The sequence below is a fragment of the Mytilus trossulus genome, chromosome 1, assembly GCF_036588685.1.
Source record: "Mytilus trossulus isolate FHL-02 chromosome 1, PNRI_Mtr1.1.1.hap1, whole genome shotgun sequence".
In the NCBI taxonomy this organism is placed as follows: domain Eukaryota; kingdom Metazoa; phylum Mollusca; class Bivalvia; order Mytilida; family Mytilidae; genus Mytilus; species Mytilus trossulus.
Window position 1 is genome coordinate 15,578,766 of NC_086373.1, and position 17,227 is coordinate 15,595,992.

Consider the following 17,227-nt stretch of genomic DNA (forward strand, 5'->3'; position numbering starts at 1 on the left):
CTTTAGAGACTAATAAATTCGTATTTTGTTTTCATTATAAAGCGTTATACTCGTCTTTTAATACATGTGTAGCTTAATATTCAGTAAAATAATAAGATTTACAGAAACTGCGTACGACGTAGGCGAAAAGTGGACTTTAAAATATGAGAAACTAACATATCGGTCAACAGTATTTGTATATCAAAAAACACATTTGAAAATAAACAAAATGTTGACGATTAGTATAATAATTTCTGAATGTCACCACAGGGTGCAACAATTTTTTTCTTATTCAGAATTATATTTTGGGAACATTCTAGGCACAATCGATATTCTTACAGGTTGGATATGTTGTAATTACCCCGACACATTTAGCAAATGTTTTTAAAAAGCTACTCTCGTACAAAGTCAACATTTTTTCGAAGGAATTTAAAAAATAATTAAGCATTCAAATTTCAATAGTATTTTATTGATTAATTAAAGATTACTATTTAATTTTCGAACATGCGCTCTCTAAAAAAATCTTTTAAACTTAAAGAAGGCTAAAGGCTAACATGACACCGACTAATCGAGTATCATTTTTGTATCCATAATACTACCGACCGTTTTTCAAGTAATTAAGTATTGGATGATATCACTAGACTGTAAATTGAAAAAAAAAAAATTTTTTCTAGTATTAGAAGTACTAGTTGTTACCCATTATTGTAAATTGGTGATAATTAGTTCTGCTTTTATCCGGTTTAACTGGGAAAAACATTTCCTCTCTTGAACTATACGGTTTTTTTAAATTAAAACAATCATGAAAACTGTGAAAGTTAATGTTTTAATAATATTTAAAATGCCATTTTTTCGTGGGTTTCAGTTCATTCACTTAAACATCAAAATCACATTCTCATAAATTAAATGTTATTCAATACAAAATGTAAAAACAAGCTTAGGGAGACTGTGCTCGCTCTTTCAATTCAATATTTGACCTTGTTCTTTTTTAACCTGAGTATCTATATTTCTGTTTCTTCGACAAAACTTACCATTTCTTGAAACGTTTAAAATTGATAGTCATTGTACTCCTAACGACAACATTTACATCAGACTATTTCTATTGAATTTAACTGTGAAAGTGTAATCAAAATGATAATTTTAAGAGTAAAGAGTCAAAATGTTATGATAAAAACTTCTTGAAGTTTTACAATTCTCAACATCTAATTCTACAATTTTCTACATACATGTACAGTATTAGCATGAGATACCAATCTATGAAGAAGTTAAACGGATCCAATTTTTTCCCTCGTCTGAAATAGTTTTCGTGAATAAGCAGTCGTAATAATATCTAATTTTAGACTTCAACTTTTAATTTCTAACATTAGCTACATTTGATGTTTGGTCGTATCTAGAATAACAATTTTATTTTAGTATCTATCATACTATGATTTTCGAGAACAACTTAGTTTCTATAGCTAACATAACAGTATCGAAATGTAACAATTTTGCGTAAAAGACACGGATTCTTTAGAGACTAATAAATTCGTATTTTGTTTTCATTATAAAGCGTTATACTCGTCTTTTAATACATGTGTAGCTTAATATTCAGTAAAATAATAAGATTTACAGAAACTGCGTACGACGTAGGCGAAAAGTGGACTTTAAAATATGAGAAACTAACATATCGGTCAACAGTATTTGTATATCAAAAAACACATTTGAAAATAAACAAAATGTTGACGATTAGTATAATAATTTCTGAATGTCACCACAGGGTGCAACAATTTTTTTCTTATTCAGAATTATATTTTGTGAACATTCTAGGCACAATCGATATTCTTACAGGTTGGATATGTTGTAATTACCCCGACACATTTAGCAAATGTTTTTAAAAAGCTACTCTCGTACAAAGTCAACATTTTTTCGAAGGAATTTAAAAAATAATTAAGCATTAAAATTTCAATAGTATTTTATTGATTAATTAAAGATTACTATTTAATTTTCGAACATGCGCTCTCTAAAAAAATCTTTTAAACTTAAAGAAGGCTAAAGGCTAACATGACACCGACTAATCGAGTATCATTTTTGTATCCATAATACTACCGACCGTTTTTCAAGTAATTAAGTATTGGATGATATCACTAGACTGTAAATTGAAAAAAATATTTTTTTTTCTAGTATTAGAAGTACTAGTTGTTACCCATTATTGTAAATTGGTGATAATTAGTTCTGCTTTTACCCGGTTTAACTGGGAAAAACATTTCCTCTCTTGAACTATACGGTTTTTTTAAATTAAAACAATCATGAAAACTGTGAAAGTTAATGTTTTAATAATATTTAAAATGCCATTTTTTCGTGGGTTTCAGTTCATTCACTTAAACATCAAAATCACATTCTCATAAATTAAATGTTATTCAATACAAAATGTAAAAACAAGCTTAGGGAGACTGTGCTCGCTCTTTCAATTCAATATTTGACCTTGTTCTTTTTTAACCTGAGTATCTATATTTCTGTTTCTTCGACAAAACTTACCATTTCTTGAAACGTTTAAAATTGATAGTCATTGTACTCCTAACGACAACATTTACATCAGACTATTTCTATTGAATTTAACTGTGAAAGTGTAATCAAAATGATAATTTTAAGAGTAAAGAGTCAAAATGTTATGATAAAAACTTCTTGAAGTTTTACAATTCTCAACATCTAATTCTACAATTTTCTACATACATGTACAGTATTAGCATGAGATACCAATCTATGAAGAAGTTAAACGGATCCAATTTTTTCCCTCGTCTGAAATAGTTTTCGTGAATAAGAAGTCGTAATAATATCTAATTTTAGACTTCAACTTTTAATTTCTAACATTAGCTACATTTGATGTTTGGTCGTATCTAGAATAACAATTTTATTTTAGTATCTATCATACTATGATTTTCGAGAACAACTTAGTTTCTATAGCTAACATAACAGTATCGAAATGTAACAATTTTGCGTAAAAGACACGGATTCTTTAGAGACTAATAAATTCGTATTTTGTTTTCATTATAAAGCGTTATACTCGTCTTTTAATACATGTGTAGCTTAATATTCAGTAAAATAATAAGATTTACAGAAACTGCGTACGACGTAGGCGAAAAGTGGACTTTAAAATATGAGAAACTAACATATCGGTCAACAGTATTTGTATATCAAAAAACACATTTGAAAATAAACAAAATGTTGACGATTAGTATAATAATTTCTGAATGTCACCACAGGGTGCAACAATTTTTTTCTTATTCAGAATTATATTTTGGGAACATTCTAGGCACAATCGATATTCTTACAGGTTGGATATGTTGAAATTACCCCGACACATTTAGCAAATGTTTTTAAAAAGCTACTCTCGTACAAAGTCAACATTTTTTCGAAGGAATTTAAAAAATAATTAAGCATTAAAATTTCAATAGTATTTTATTGATTAATTAAAGATTACTATTTAATTTTCGAACATGCGCTCTCTAAAAAAATCTTTTAAACTTAAAGAAGGCTAAAGGCTAACATGACACCGACTAATCGAGTATCATTTTTGTATCCATAATACTACCGACCGTTTTTCAAGTAATTAAGTATTGGATGATATCACTAGACTGTAAATTGAAAAAAAAAAAATTTTTTCTAGTATTAGAAGTACTAGTTGTTACCCATTATTGTAAATTGGTGATAATTAGTTCTGCTTTTACCCGGTTTAACTGGGAAAAACATTTCCTCTCTTGAACTATACGGTTTTTTTAAATTAAAACAATCATGAAAACTGTGAAAGTTAATGTTTTAATAATATTTAAAATGCCATATTTTCGTGGGTTTCAGTTCATTCACTTAAACATCAAAATCACATTCTCATAAATTAAATGTTATTCAATACAAAATGTAAAAACAAGCTTAGGGAGACTGTGCTCGCTCTTTCAATTCAATATTTGACCTTGTTCTTTTTTAACCTGAGTATCTATATTTCTGTTTCTTCGACAAAACTTACCATTTCTTGAAACGTTTAAAATTGATAGTCATTGTACTCCTAACGACAACATTTACATCAGACTATTTCTATTGAATTTAACTGTGAAAGTGTAATCAAAATGATAATTTTAAGAGTAAAGAGTCAAAATGTTATGATAAAAACTTCTTGAAGTTTTACAATTCTCAACATCTAATTCTACAATTTTCTACATACATGTACAGTATTAGCATGAGATACCAATCTATGAAGAAGTTAAACGGATCCAATTTTTTCCCTCGTCTGAAATAGTTTTCGTGAATAAGAAGTCGTAATAATATCTAATTTTAGACTTCAACTTTTAATTTCTAACATTAGCTACATTTGATGTTTGGTCGTATCTAGAATAACAATTTTATTTTAGTATCTATCATACTATGATTTTCGAGAACAACTTAGTTTCTATAGCTAACATAACAGTATCGAAATGTAACAATTTTGCGTAAAAGACACGGATTCTTTAGAGACTAATAAATTCGTATTTTGTTTTCATTATAAAGCGTTATACTCGTCTTTTAATACATGTGTAGCTTAATATTCAGTAAAATAATAAGATTTACAGAAACTGCGTACGACGTAGGCGAAAAGTGGACTTTAAAATATGAGAAACTAACATATCGGTCAACAGTATTTGTATATCAAAAAAAACATTTGAAAATAAACAAAATGTTGACGATAAGTATAATAATTTCTGAATGTCACCACAGGGTGCAACAATTTTTTTCTTATTCAGAATTAAATTTAGTGAACATTCTAGGTAAAATCGATATTCTTACAGGTTGGATATGTTGAAATTACCCCGACACATTTAGCAAATGTTTTTAAAAAGCTACTCTCGTACAAAGTCAACATTTTTTCGAAGGAATTTAAAAAATAATTAAGCATTAATATTTCAAAAGTATTTTATTGGTTAATTAAAGATTACTATTTAATTTTCGAACATGCGCTCTCAATTAAAATCTATTATACTTATAGAAGGCTACAGTTTAACAGGAAACTGACAAATCGAGTATCATTTTTGTATCCATAAAACTACTGACCGATTTTCCAGTAATCCAGTATTGGATGACATCACTAGACTGCAAATTGAAAAATAATCAAATTGGAAAGATAGGTACAAAATGGAAAAAAAAATGTGAAGATAGTTTCAAAAAGAAAAAAGTGTAAAGATACATGTAGTTGCATAAAAAAAGTGTAAAGATAAGTGAAAACTAAAACAAGTGTTAAGATATGTGCAAACTGAAAAAAAATGTGAAAGATATAGGTGCAAATAGAAAAGTGGAAAAAGAGTTACAAATTTAAAAAGTGTTAATATAAGCGAAATTGTTGAAACAAATAGTATAGAAATGTTCAAATTGTATAATCTCATGTTTACAAGAACGTTAATGTTTACAAGAACGTTAATGTTTACAAGAACGTTAATGTTTACTTTAAATGGAGTCTGTCTTTAGCAGTTCGGTAGTGAACATTTTGATCATATTGAATACTCGTATAGCTTGTTCTTGTAATTTCTAATTTAATTCCACTTCGTGTTTGACATGAACATCAATTATATGGACATTTTTATGCATTTACTGTTTGCAAAAGTAAAAACTATTCTCATAATAAGGAGTGTCTTATCCAAAGCATAGATAAACTCATCCGTAGTTGGCATAACTTTTTGTAATTTTGGGTAATCAAAGCTCTTTAACTTTGTACTTGTTTACCTTTCTTTACTTTTGTTTTATCTGATCGTCATTGGTGATTCTGGTTGACGAAACGCACGTATGGTGTATCTAATTGTAAGCCTGATAACTTTGATAACTATAAGCATGTCGAAATGTCCTATTGTAATGTGTATTTTTGTATTTCTCTGTCCTGAATGTTCTTGCATTTATTTGTACTGTAGTCTTGTCATGTAATGTTTAGTGTTATATTTAACATTGGCATAAAAGCGCGAGGTTTGGCTTGCCTCAATATCAGGTTCAACCATCCATTTTTTTTTATTTAAATGTCACAGACCATGTCAGTAAAATAGAATTTGTTATCTTATAGTTCGTCTCTGTGTGTGTTGCATTGTCGGTTTTGTTATTTGTTGCACTTCAGTGTTTCTGTTGTTTCTTTGTTTTTCTTAAAGTTATCGTGTATACATCAGTTTTGGTTTGTGACCCAGGTTTGTTTTCTCTTAATCGATGTTTAATGTCTTAATTGAAACGTTTTATTTGTACGGCCCTAGGAAATTAGATATTATCTTAACGCAATTGCGATGTTCCGCTTCATACTTAAACAATGACCTATTTAGAGCTAAAATTTTAAATGATCCTTCTTGCTATTGTGGGTCCGATATTGAGGATGTCTACCATTACTTTTTCGTTTTGCCCAACTTACACACTATGTAGAAAAACCTTATTCCATAACCTTAACTGGCTATCTGAAAACTTTGTCTTCGATACAAAACTATTAATTTGCGGACACTTGGAACTTTCGAACGAATTAAATATTCAAATTTTCAAACATGTTCAAAATTTCATAAAAAGGTCAAACAGATTTTTTATGCCTTGATAGAGCGTTATTATTACTGACACAGGGCGTCATCGTTGTCATCAATTCACAAATCATCGTCACAGAAATATGCGATTTTTCAAACTTTCTTTTTCTCTATTTACTTTCTCTCCTCTTTGTTTACCTATGAAAGCTAGTATTATATTGTATAAACTGTTTGTTTTATATGTATGTCCATTATATTAAACTATTATTGTAACTTTATATTGTATTATGGAGAAGAATTCATAAGTATGATTTACTTGTGTCTAATTCATTTTGCTTTAATTCAGCAAATAAAATATGTTTAAACTAATTCTAAGATCAAACTGTGAAGCTTTAACGATAAATATTATTACAATTATCATTACTTATTAAAAATTTCAAATAGTTTTCTATAAAAAAATGTATATCTGTATATTTCTTTTTAAACACAACATATTTACATTTTTCGTTTATTAAAACGGTTAAGCAAAGGACACTAATAACTGATCAATATTCGAATGACAACAAAGTCTTCAATAGACGAATACAGAGTAATTAATGCAATAAACCAACATCTAAATCGCCTATACTGTTTTCACCATAAAATGTATAAACAGTGGTTATTTAAATTATCAACACCTTAATCGTTCTGAGTTTTTAAAAAAATATGAAAATTAAACAGAAAATCAAAGATCTATCAAACAAATTCGCCAACAAAACGTTATGAATATAACGAAAACGAAAACCACTGACACAGTTTATCACTTAAAAGCGGCACAAGCATGTATAGTTTTATGTCTAGATCCCAACCTTTCATCAACAAAATATCAATATAACTTTTTTTTGGTTATTTAATTATATCTATTGAGATTCTTATGGCAATGCATTTGAATGGACCGATGTTTCTTTGTTTAAACCTTTTAGATGTTTGTATGGATATTTAAATCAATATATGTCACGAACCGGACGACTTTTCAGTTTTTATTGCTTAATCCTTTTTTGAAGATTATGTGTACTTTTCCCGTGTTGTCGATATCTGCGTGGATGTAGGGTCGCCTCTGATTTCAATAGGCATATTCGTTTCGTAATAGTTATTCGACGAGGACGCGATGACAGTAGGCCAGAGGGTGATCTAAAACTGACACACCGAGTCCGAATGATAACTATTTTACATCCCAGCTGTTTTAGATTAGACGAAAACCATTTATAATTCATAAAATCTAGTTTATAACGCCACACAACCATTATGATATACTTTATGTATTACTATATGATATGTACCCTTTATGAGCCCCGAACACGATGAGCAGATATCAAATAATGTCAACTCGCCCCACTTTATAAAAAAAAATTTGCCCCACTCTTGTTAACCGACTCACCCCACTTTTGAAAAAATGTAAAAATCAAATTGAACAATCAGTCTGACAACTCACTTATTAACGAAAAGGGTTTAAACCCCACTGAATAAAGGTCTGCCAACTCGCCCCACTTATTAAAATATCTTGCTTCCTTTAAGTATGTTAAATTACTGATAGTTTTTATCCAGTCGTCCTGGTGTAGTGGTATGTGTCATGGCTTGATATGCTAAAGGTCTTGAGCTCAAATTCCATCATATACACTGGATTTTTTCTACGTGAATTTTAATAGATAGTCTTTTCCGTATAATTAATTATAAGTTTTATAGTGGATTGGCATTCCCGACAAAATGTTACAGAACAAAGGAAAGCATGCATATCAAAGAAACTCAAACTGGTGTGATCTGGTAGGGGGGATCCGGCTCAGATCATCCCTGTTTGAACAAAAGAACTGAGATGTATTTTTAGAACGTTTCGCTAGAGATATATAGTTTGCCTGTCCTTTTTCAAAATTTTCAATATAATTGATTATTTTTATGAAAAATGTTTTTATTTGGATAATGGTTGTTTTAAAACACGAAAACAACACGTTAAAATTTCAGGCGTTCGAATTGCTTTTCTCGATTTACCTTCATCAAATCTTTCTAAATGTGTTTGCTACCCTAGGAAATTCGGTGCTGATGGCGGATCACTGAAACATCTTTTAATTTTTTTAACTTTTTGTTTAAACTCGAATCGAGTCAGATATTACTTTTACTTTCAGATCTTTATTATGTAGTTAATTATGTGTTTTTTTTTTGTGTAAATCAAACATTTTCATTTGTCCATACTTATTTGAAATTTGAAATTTTTATATCGATTCCTTAGATAAATTGCGTCATTTCGCTTCTTGTCTTCCAAAGGGATTTTTTTGTTCTGGTGAAGCATTGTGAAAGGTCATTCTAAGACCCAGCTGTGGAATATATATCAAAATTATCAAAGTTTGAAAAAACTATTAAAAAGTCATAAATCAAAGCACCACCTTAAAGATTTCAATAAGTAATCTGTTATCACCTCCATGTGTATTATCAAAGGTTAAGCACAATTTTTTTCATATAAAATATAATTCATTATAGTAAAATGATTATTTTTTTTTATTAAAGCACACGTGTATGTTAAAATTTCATTCAATTTAAATTTTTGAAGCAAGGAAGCTTAACTTATTAGGCAAAGGACAATAAAATGATGTTTTGAAAACTCAATTTGAAAATTTGTAATCACTTCCTCTTCGATCAAACTGTGCACCATGTAACTCAAAATAATGACGCATAAAAAAAGTGTCGGAAATGACAAATAAAAAACAAATCGAAAATATGATGAACTAAAATAAAAAATTCATAAAATATCTATATTTCTGTTTCTTCGACAAAACTTACCATTTCTTGAAACGTTTAAAATTGATAGTCATTGTACTCCTAACGACAACATTTACATCAGACTATTTCTATTGAATTTAACTGTGAAAGTGTAATCAAAATGATAATTTTAAGAGTAAAGAGTCAAAATGTTATGATAAAAACTTCTTGAAGTTTTACAATTCTCAACATTTAATTCTACAATTATCTACATACATGTACAGTATTAGCATGAGATACCAATGTATGAAGAAGTTAAACGGATCCAATTTTTTCCCTCGTCTGAAATAGTTTTCGTGAATAAGAAGCGTAATATCTAATTGAAGACTTCACATTTTAATTCTAACATTAGCTACATTTGATTTACTATGATTTTCGAGAACAACTTAGTTTCTATAGCTAACATAACAGTATCGAAATTGTACCCATTTTGCGTAAAAGTCACGGATTCTTTAGAGACTAATAAATTCGTATTTTGTTTTCATTATAAAGCGTTATACTCGTCTTTTAATACATGTGTAGCTTAATATTCAGTAAAATAATAAGATTTACAGAAACTGCGTACGACGTAGGCAAAAAGTGGACTTTGAAATATGAGAAACTAACATATCGTTCAACAGTATTTGTATATCGAAAAAAAACATTTGAAAATAAACAAAATGTTCACGATTAGTATAATAATTTCTGAATGTCACCACAGGATTCAGAATTATATTTTGTGAACATTCTAGGCACAATCGATATTCTTACAGGTTGGATATGTTGAAATTACCCCGACACATTTAGCAAATGTTTTTAAAAAGCTACTCTCGTACAAAGTCAACATTTTTTCGAAGGAATTTAAAAAATAATTAAGCATTAAAATTTCAATAGTATTTTATTGATTAATTAAAGATTACTATTTAATTTTCGAACATGCGCTCTCAATTAAAATCTATTATACTTATAGAAGGCTGCAGTTTAACAGGAAACCGACTAATCGAGTATCATTTTTGTATCCATAAAACTACTGACCGATTTTCCAGTAATCCAGTATTGGATGACATCACTAGACTGCAAATTGAGAAATAATCAAATTGGAAAGATAGGTACAAAATGAAAAAAAAATGTGAAGATAGTTTCAAAAAGAAAAAAGTCTTAAGATACATGTAGTTGCATAAAAAAAGTGTAAAGATAAGTGAAAACTAAAACAAGTGTTAAGATATGTGCAAACTGAAAAAAAATGTGAAAGATATAGGTGCAAATAGAAAAATGGAAAAAGAGTTACAAATTTAAAAAGTGTTAATATAAGCGAAATTGTTGAAACAAATAGTATAGAAATGTTCAAATTGTATAATCTCATGTTTACAAGAACGTTAATGTTTACTTTAAATGGAGTCTGTCTTTAGCAGTTCGGTAGTGAACATTTTGATCATATTGAATAATCGTATAGCTTGTTCTTGTAATTTCTAATTTAACTCCACTTCGTGTTTGACATGAACATCAATTATATGGACATTTTTATGAATTTACTGTTTGCAAAAGTAAAAACTATTCTTATAATAAGGAGTGTCTTATCCAAGGCATAGATAAACTCATCCGTAGTTGGCATAACTTTTTGTAATTTTGGGTAATCAAAGCTCTTTAACTTTGTACTTGTTTACCTTTCTTTACTTTTGTTTTATCTGATCGTCATTGGTGATTCTGGTTGACGAAACGCACGTATGGTGTATCTAATTGTAAGCCTGATAACTTTGATAACTATAAGCATGTCGAAATGTCCTATTGTAATGTGTATTTTTGTATTTCTCTGTCCTGAATGTTCTTGCATTTATTTGTACTGTAGTCTTGTCATGTAATGTTTAGTGTTATATTTAACATTGGCATAAAAGCGCGAGGTTTGGCTTGCCTCAATATCAGGTTCAACCATCCATTTTTTTTATTTAAATGTCACAGACCATGTCAGTAAAATGGAATTTGTTATCTTATAGTTCGTCTCTGTGTGTGTTGCATTGTCGTTTTTGTTATTTGTTGCACTTCAGTGTTTCTGTTGTTTCTTTGTTTTTCTTAAAGTTATCGTGTATACATCAGTTTTGGTTTGTGGCCCAGGTTTGTTTTCTCTTAATCGATGTTTAATGTCTTAATTGAAACGTTTTATTTGTACGGCCCTAGGAAATTAGATATTATCTTAACGCAATTGCGATGTTCCGCTTCATACTTAAACAATGACCTATTTAGAGCTAAAATTTTAAATGATCCTTCTTGCTATTGTGGGTCCGATATTGAGGATGTCTACCATTACTTTTTCGTTTCCCCAACTTACACACTATGTAGAAAAACCTTATTCCATAACCTTAACTGGCTATCTGAAAACTTTGTCTTCGATACAAAACTATTAATTTGCGGACACTTGGAACTTTCGAACGAATTAAATATTCAAATTTTCAAACATGTTCAAAATTTCATAAAAAGGTCAAACAGATTTTTTATGCCTTGATAGAGCGTTATTATTACTGACACAGGGCGTCATCGTTGTCATCAATTCACAAATCATCGTCACAGAAATATGCGATTTTTCAAACTTTCTTTTTCTCTATTTACTTTCTCTCCTCTTTGTTTACCTAATATGAAAGCTAGTATTATATTGTATAAACTGTTTGTTTTATATGTATGTCCATTATATTAAACTATTATTGTAACTTTATATTGTATTATGGAGAAGAATTCATAAGTATGATTTACTTGTGTCTAATTCATTTTGCTTTAATTCAGCAAATAAAATATGTTTAAACTAATTCTAAGATCAAACTGTGAAGCTTTAACGATAAAAATTATTACAATTATCATTACTTATTAAAAATTTCAAATAGTTTTCTATAAAAAAATGTATATCTGTATATTTCTTTTTGAACACAACATATTTACATTTTTCGTTTATTAAAACGGTTAAGCAAAGGACACTAATAACTGATCAATATTCAAATGACAACAAAGTCTTCAATAGACGAATACAGAGTAATTAATGCAATAAACCAACATCTAAATCGCCTATACTGTTTTCACCATAAAATGTATAAACAGTGGTTATTTAAATTACCAACACCTTAATCGTTCTGAGTTTTAAAAAAAATATGAAAATTAAACAGAAAATCAAAGATCTATCAAACAAATTCGCCAACAAAACGTTATGAATGTAACGAAAACGAAAACCACTGACACAGTTTATCACTTAAAAGCGGCACAAGCATGTATAGTTTTATGTCTAGATCCCAACCTTTCATCAACAAAATATCAATATAACTTTTTTTTGGTTATTTAATTATATCTATTGAGATTCTTATGGCAATGCATTTGAATGGACCGATGTTTCTTTGTTTAAACCTTGATGTTAGATGTTTGTATGGATATTTAAATCAATATATATCACGAACCGGACGACTTTTCAGTTTTTATTGCTTAATCCTTTTTTGAAGATTATGTGTACTTTTCCCGTGTTGTCGATATCTGCGTGGATGTAGGGTCGCCTCTGATTTCAATAGGCATATTCGTTTCGTAATAGTTATTCGACGAGGACGCGATGACAGTAGGCCAGAGGGTGATCTAAAACTGACACACCGAGTCCGAATGATAACTATTTTACATCCCAGCTGTTTTAGATTAGACGAAAACCATTTATAATTCATAAAATCTAGTTTATAACGCCACACAACCATTATGATATACTTTATGTATTACTATATGATATGTACCCTTTATGAGCCCCGAACACGATGAGCAGATATCAAATAATGTCAACTCGCCCCACTTTATAAAAAAAAAATTGCCCCACTCTTGTTAACCGACTCACCCCACTTTTGAAAAAATGTAAAAATCAAATTGAACAATCAGTCTGACAACTCACTTATTAACGAAAAGGGTTTAAACCCCACTGAATAAAGGTCTGCCAACTCGCCCCACTTATTAAAATATCTTGCTTCCTTTAAGTATGTTAAATTACTGATAGTTTTTATCCAGTCGTCCTGGTGTAGTGGTATGTGTCATGGATTGATATTCTTAAGGTCTTGAGCTCAAATCCCATCATATACACTGGATTTTTTCTACGTGAATTTTAATAGATAGTCTTTTCCGTATAATTAATTATAAGTTTTATAGTGGATTGGCATTCCCGACAAAATGTTACAGAACAAAGGAAAGCATGCATATCAAAGAAACTCAAACTGATGTGATCTGGTAGGGGGATCCGGCTCAGATCATCTCTGTTTGAACAAAAGAACTGAGATGTATTTTTAGAACGTTTTCGCTAGAGATATATAGTTTGCCTGTCCTTTTTAAAAATTTTCAATATCATTGATTATTTTTATGAAAAATGTTTTTATTTGGATAATGGTTGTTTTAAAACACGAAAACAACACGTTAAAATTTCAGGCGTTCGAATTGCTTTTCTCGATTTACCTTCATCAAATCTTTCTAAATGTGTTTGCTACTCTAGGAAATTCGGTGCTGATGGCGGATCACTGACATTTTTATTTTTTTTAACTTCTTGTTTAAACTCGAATCGAGTCAGATATTACTTTTACTTTAAGATCTTTATGCTGTAGTTAATTATGTTGTTTTTTTTTGTGTAAATCAAACATCTTTATTTGTCCATACTTATTGTAAATTTGTAATTTTTCGATTCCTTACGAAGCATTGTGAAAGGTCATTCTAAGACCCAGCTGTGGGATATAAATCAAAATTATCAAAGTTTGGAAAACTATTAACAAGTAATAAACCAAAGCGCGACCTTAAAGATTTCAATAAGTAATCTGTTATCACCTCCAACTGATTATCAAAGGTTAAGCACAATTTTTTCATATAAAATATAATTCATTATAGTAAACTTAATTTTTTTTTATTAAAACACACGTGTTTGTCAAAATTTCATTCAATTTCAAATTTTGAAGCAAGGAAGCTTAACTTATTAGGCAAAGGACAATAAAATGATGTTTTGAAAACTTAATTTTAAAATTTGTAATCACTTCCTCTTTGATCGAATTATGCACACTGTAACAAAATAATGACGCATAAAAGTGTATCGGAAATTACAAATCAAAAACAAATCAAAAATATGATGAACTAAAATAATAAATTAACACTTGTGAAAAATAAGTTATTATTTTCTAACCAAATCAAAATAAAGCAGACAAAAACAGGAGGATGACGTTGATATATGAAACTAGAGACAGGCAATTCTCTTTTGGAAAGGTTAAATTGCACATAAACACATTTTAACGTTTATTAATAAAAGTGCGAAGCACACCTTACTCTATAAAAAACGTCAGAAAATAAAGATGGCGTAAATTGATGACACTGCAAATCACACAATACCATTTTGGAAAGGTTTAACTAACATGTCAATGAGTTGTTTTTGTTGTCTTGAATTGGATCAATACCACAGCTTTTGGACTTATAATTCACAAGGTTGTAATCAGTTCAGTATCAAGTGCATCGGTACTGGTATGATTCACATCATACCTTATATCAATTTTACCTTTATAAATTTAGAATGTATTATAAAACAAACACCCCATGCAAAGTTGCTCTCTTGTGGATTTTGGTAATTATGTAAGGCATGTTCAGAGCTCTTATTTACCAGGTGTTTTCCATTCGTTCAATGTGTTTGAGCCTTTAATTTTGCTGTTTGATAACAAACTTTCCGTTTTGAATATTCCTTGAAGCTACGTAGTTTTGTTATTTAACTCTTTAACGTACTCATACATACTTTCAAATTTAGCTTTATGGATGTTTTAAAAATAAAGTTCATCAAAGGTGTATTTCACTTAATATCCGTTCCTACAATACGTGAGAGACAGTGTGATTTGACTTATCTGCTCACTAAATTACATTAATTGTTACATTTGTGTGCTATTTTCTTGAAGTTTGGATTAGCTGAGTAAATTATTTTTGTAAGTCTAAACTTGGGATATTTTTCAAAACGACAAATTGACCAGACACAAGATTTACAACATATTAATGTCTTCTCAACTACCATCAGACATATGCAAATGTATTAATAATTTCATCAAATATATTATACTAACAAATGATTTAAGCATCAAGACATAAAAAGAAAGGAAAACGTGTGGTAAGGAATCAATTGATTTAAATCGAGTGCATGTGTTTGGCAATACAATTAAAACAAACACAATTAAATTGTTATTACCAAATAATTCCGCATGAGAAGTCGGGTTTAAACTGGACCCCAAATGATTAACTTGTGTATCGTCTATGACATGAATTATCATTGAAATTGTTACATTTATAAATTAACTGTTTACAAAATTTTGAATTTTTTGAAATACTAAGGCTTTTCTACCTCAGGCATAGATTATCTTAGCTGTATTTTGCAACACTTTTAGCAATTTTGGATCTCAATGCTCTTCAACTTCGTACTTTATTTGGCTTTTTTTTTTTGGATTCGAGTGCACTGATGAGTCTTTTGTAGACGAAACGCACGTCTGGCGTATATATACAATGTAGTCCTGGTATCTATGAAGAGTTTATCTATTGTTCTTTAATTTAGAAAATTAAATATATTTAAAACTAAACCCTCTTACATTTAAGATTCCATACAGAAACGTCATCAAAATAACCACAGGAACAAAGGTTCAGAAGAAATATAATGTCTGGTATTCGATTTTGATATCTGTTATCCTTTTTATGGAAAACAAAAGAACAAGAATAAATAAAATAATCTCAGGAATTTGAAAAGTTGATCAGCTAAAACTGTGTTCTATTAAAAAAAATCTTTGTGTAAGTTTTATAAAAGTATCCACTCTAAGTCCAATGTATGAAATTATAATGAATAACATTATCACAATTCTCATGATTTGTTAACACTTTTGACTTGTCCAAAATATTAGAGCCACATGAAAGATTGTTGATATTTTAAAAGTTGTTAATATCATGTTGTGTATTATCAAAAATCTGACTAACACAATTTGGTATTTAGAATACTATTGTATAAAATAAAATGTGATATGATGACTAATAATACAGCTATTCATCCGAGATCAACTGATGTAGGTGTAGCGCGAGCATGGCAGTCCTACATATGTATATACATATAAGTGAAAAATAATTATTATCTATGCACACGCATGTGAAAGAATATCTCAAGAACGTTTTCAATCTCAAAGAACGATAACTCTGCATGGATGATTAAAAACTTTTTGCGAATGCCTACTCAAATCCTTTCTATTAGAAAAATCGAATTATTACAGAAGACGTGTCCACCATGCATTTGAACTGCACTATTATTAATATAGTAGAATAGAATGATATACATGAAATTATATGTACATGTAACTTTAATATAAAAATATTAATATAATATATAACAATAAACTAAAGTATACTTATTTGAATCACTACACTATTATAGTCATTTCGGTGAGGATGGTTTCCCGGTCATTAATTTATCATCCATGCACAAACTTGTCCCAGAAAAAAATTATATCTATACATAAACCTCACTATCAAGTATAGAGATGTGATTTCTTTTCCCTCCCAGACAAATGCTTGTCGGACCATCCACAAGAACTTGCGGTCTGCCAGTGTTCGTACTTCAGTACTTTGATTTATCTTTAAAAGTTAATCTTCTTTGTGTAAGTTATATTAAAGTATCCATGCTAATATCAGTTTGTGAAATTTTAATATTTAGATTATCACAATTATCATATTGCCAAACTTGATACTTTTGACTGGTTCAAAAATTTGCTGTTACAAAATATTATATTTTTTTTATAAATTAAGGAATGTATCTCCCTCATGCAAAGTTCTGTTTCCTTTCACGGATTTGGCTGCACGTTTTGGACCTTTTGGATTATAGCTCTTCATCTTTTATATAAGCTTTGGATTTCAAATATTTTGGCCACGAGCATCACTGAAGAGACATGTATTGTCAAAATGCACATCTGGTGCAAGAAAATTGGTACCGTTAATTTTATTACTACATGAAAGAT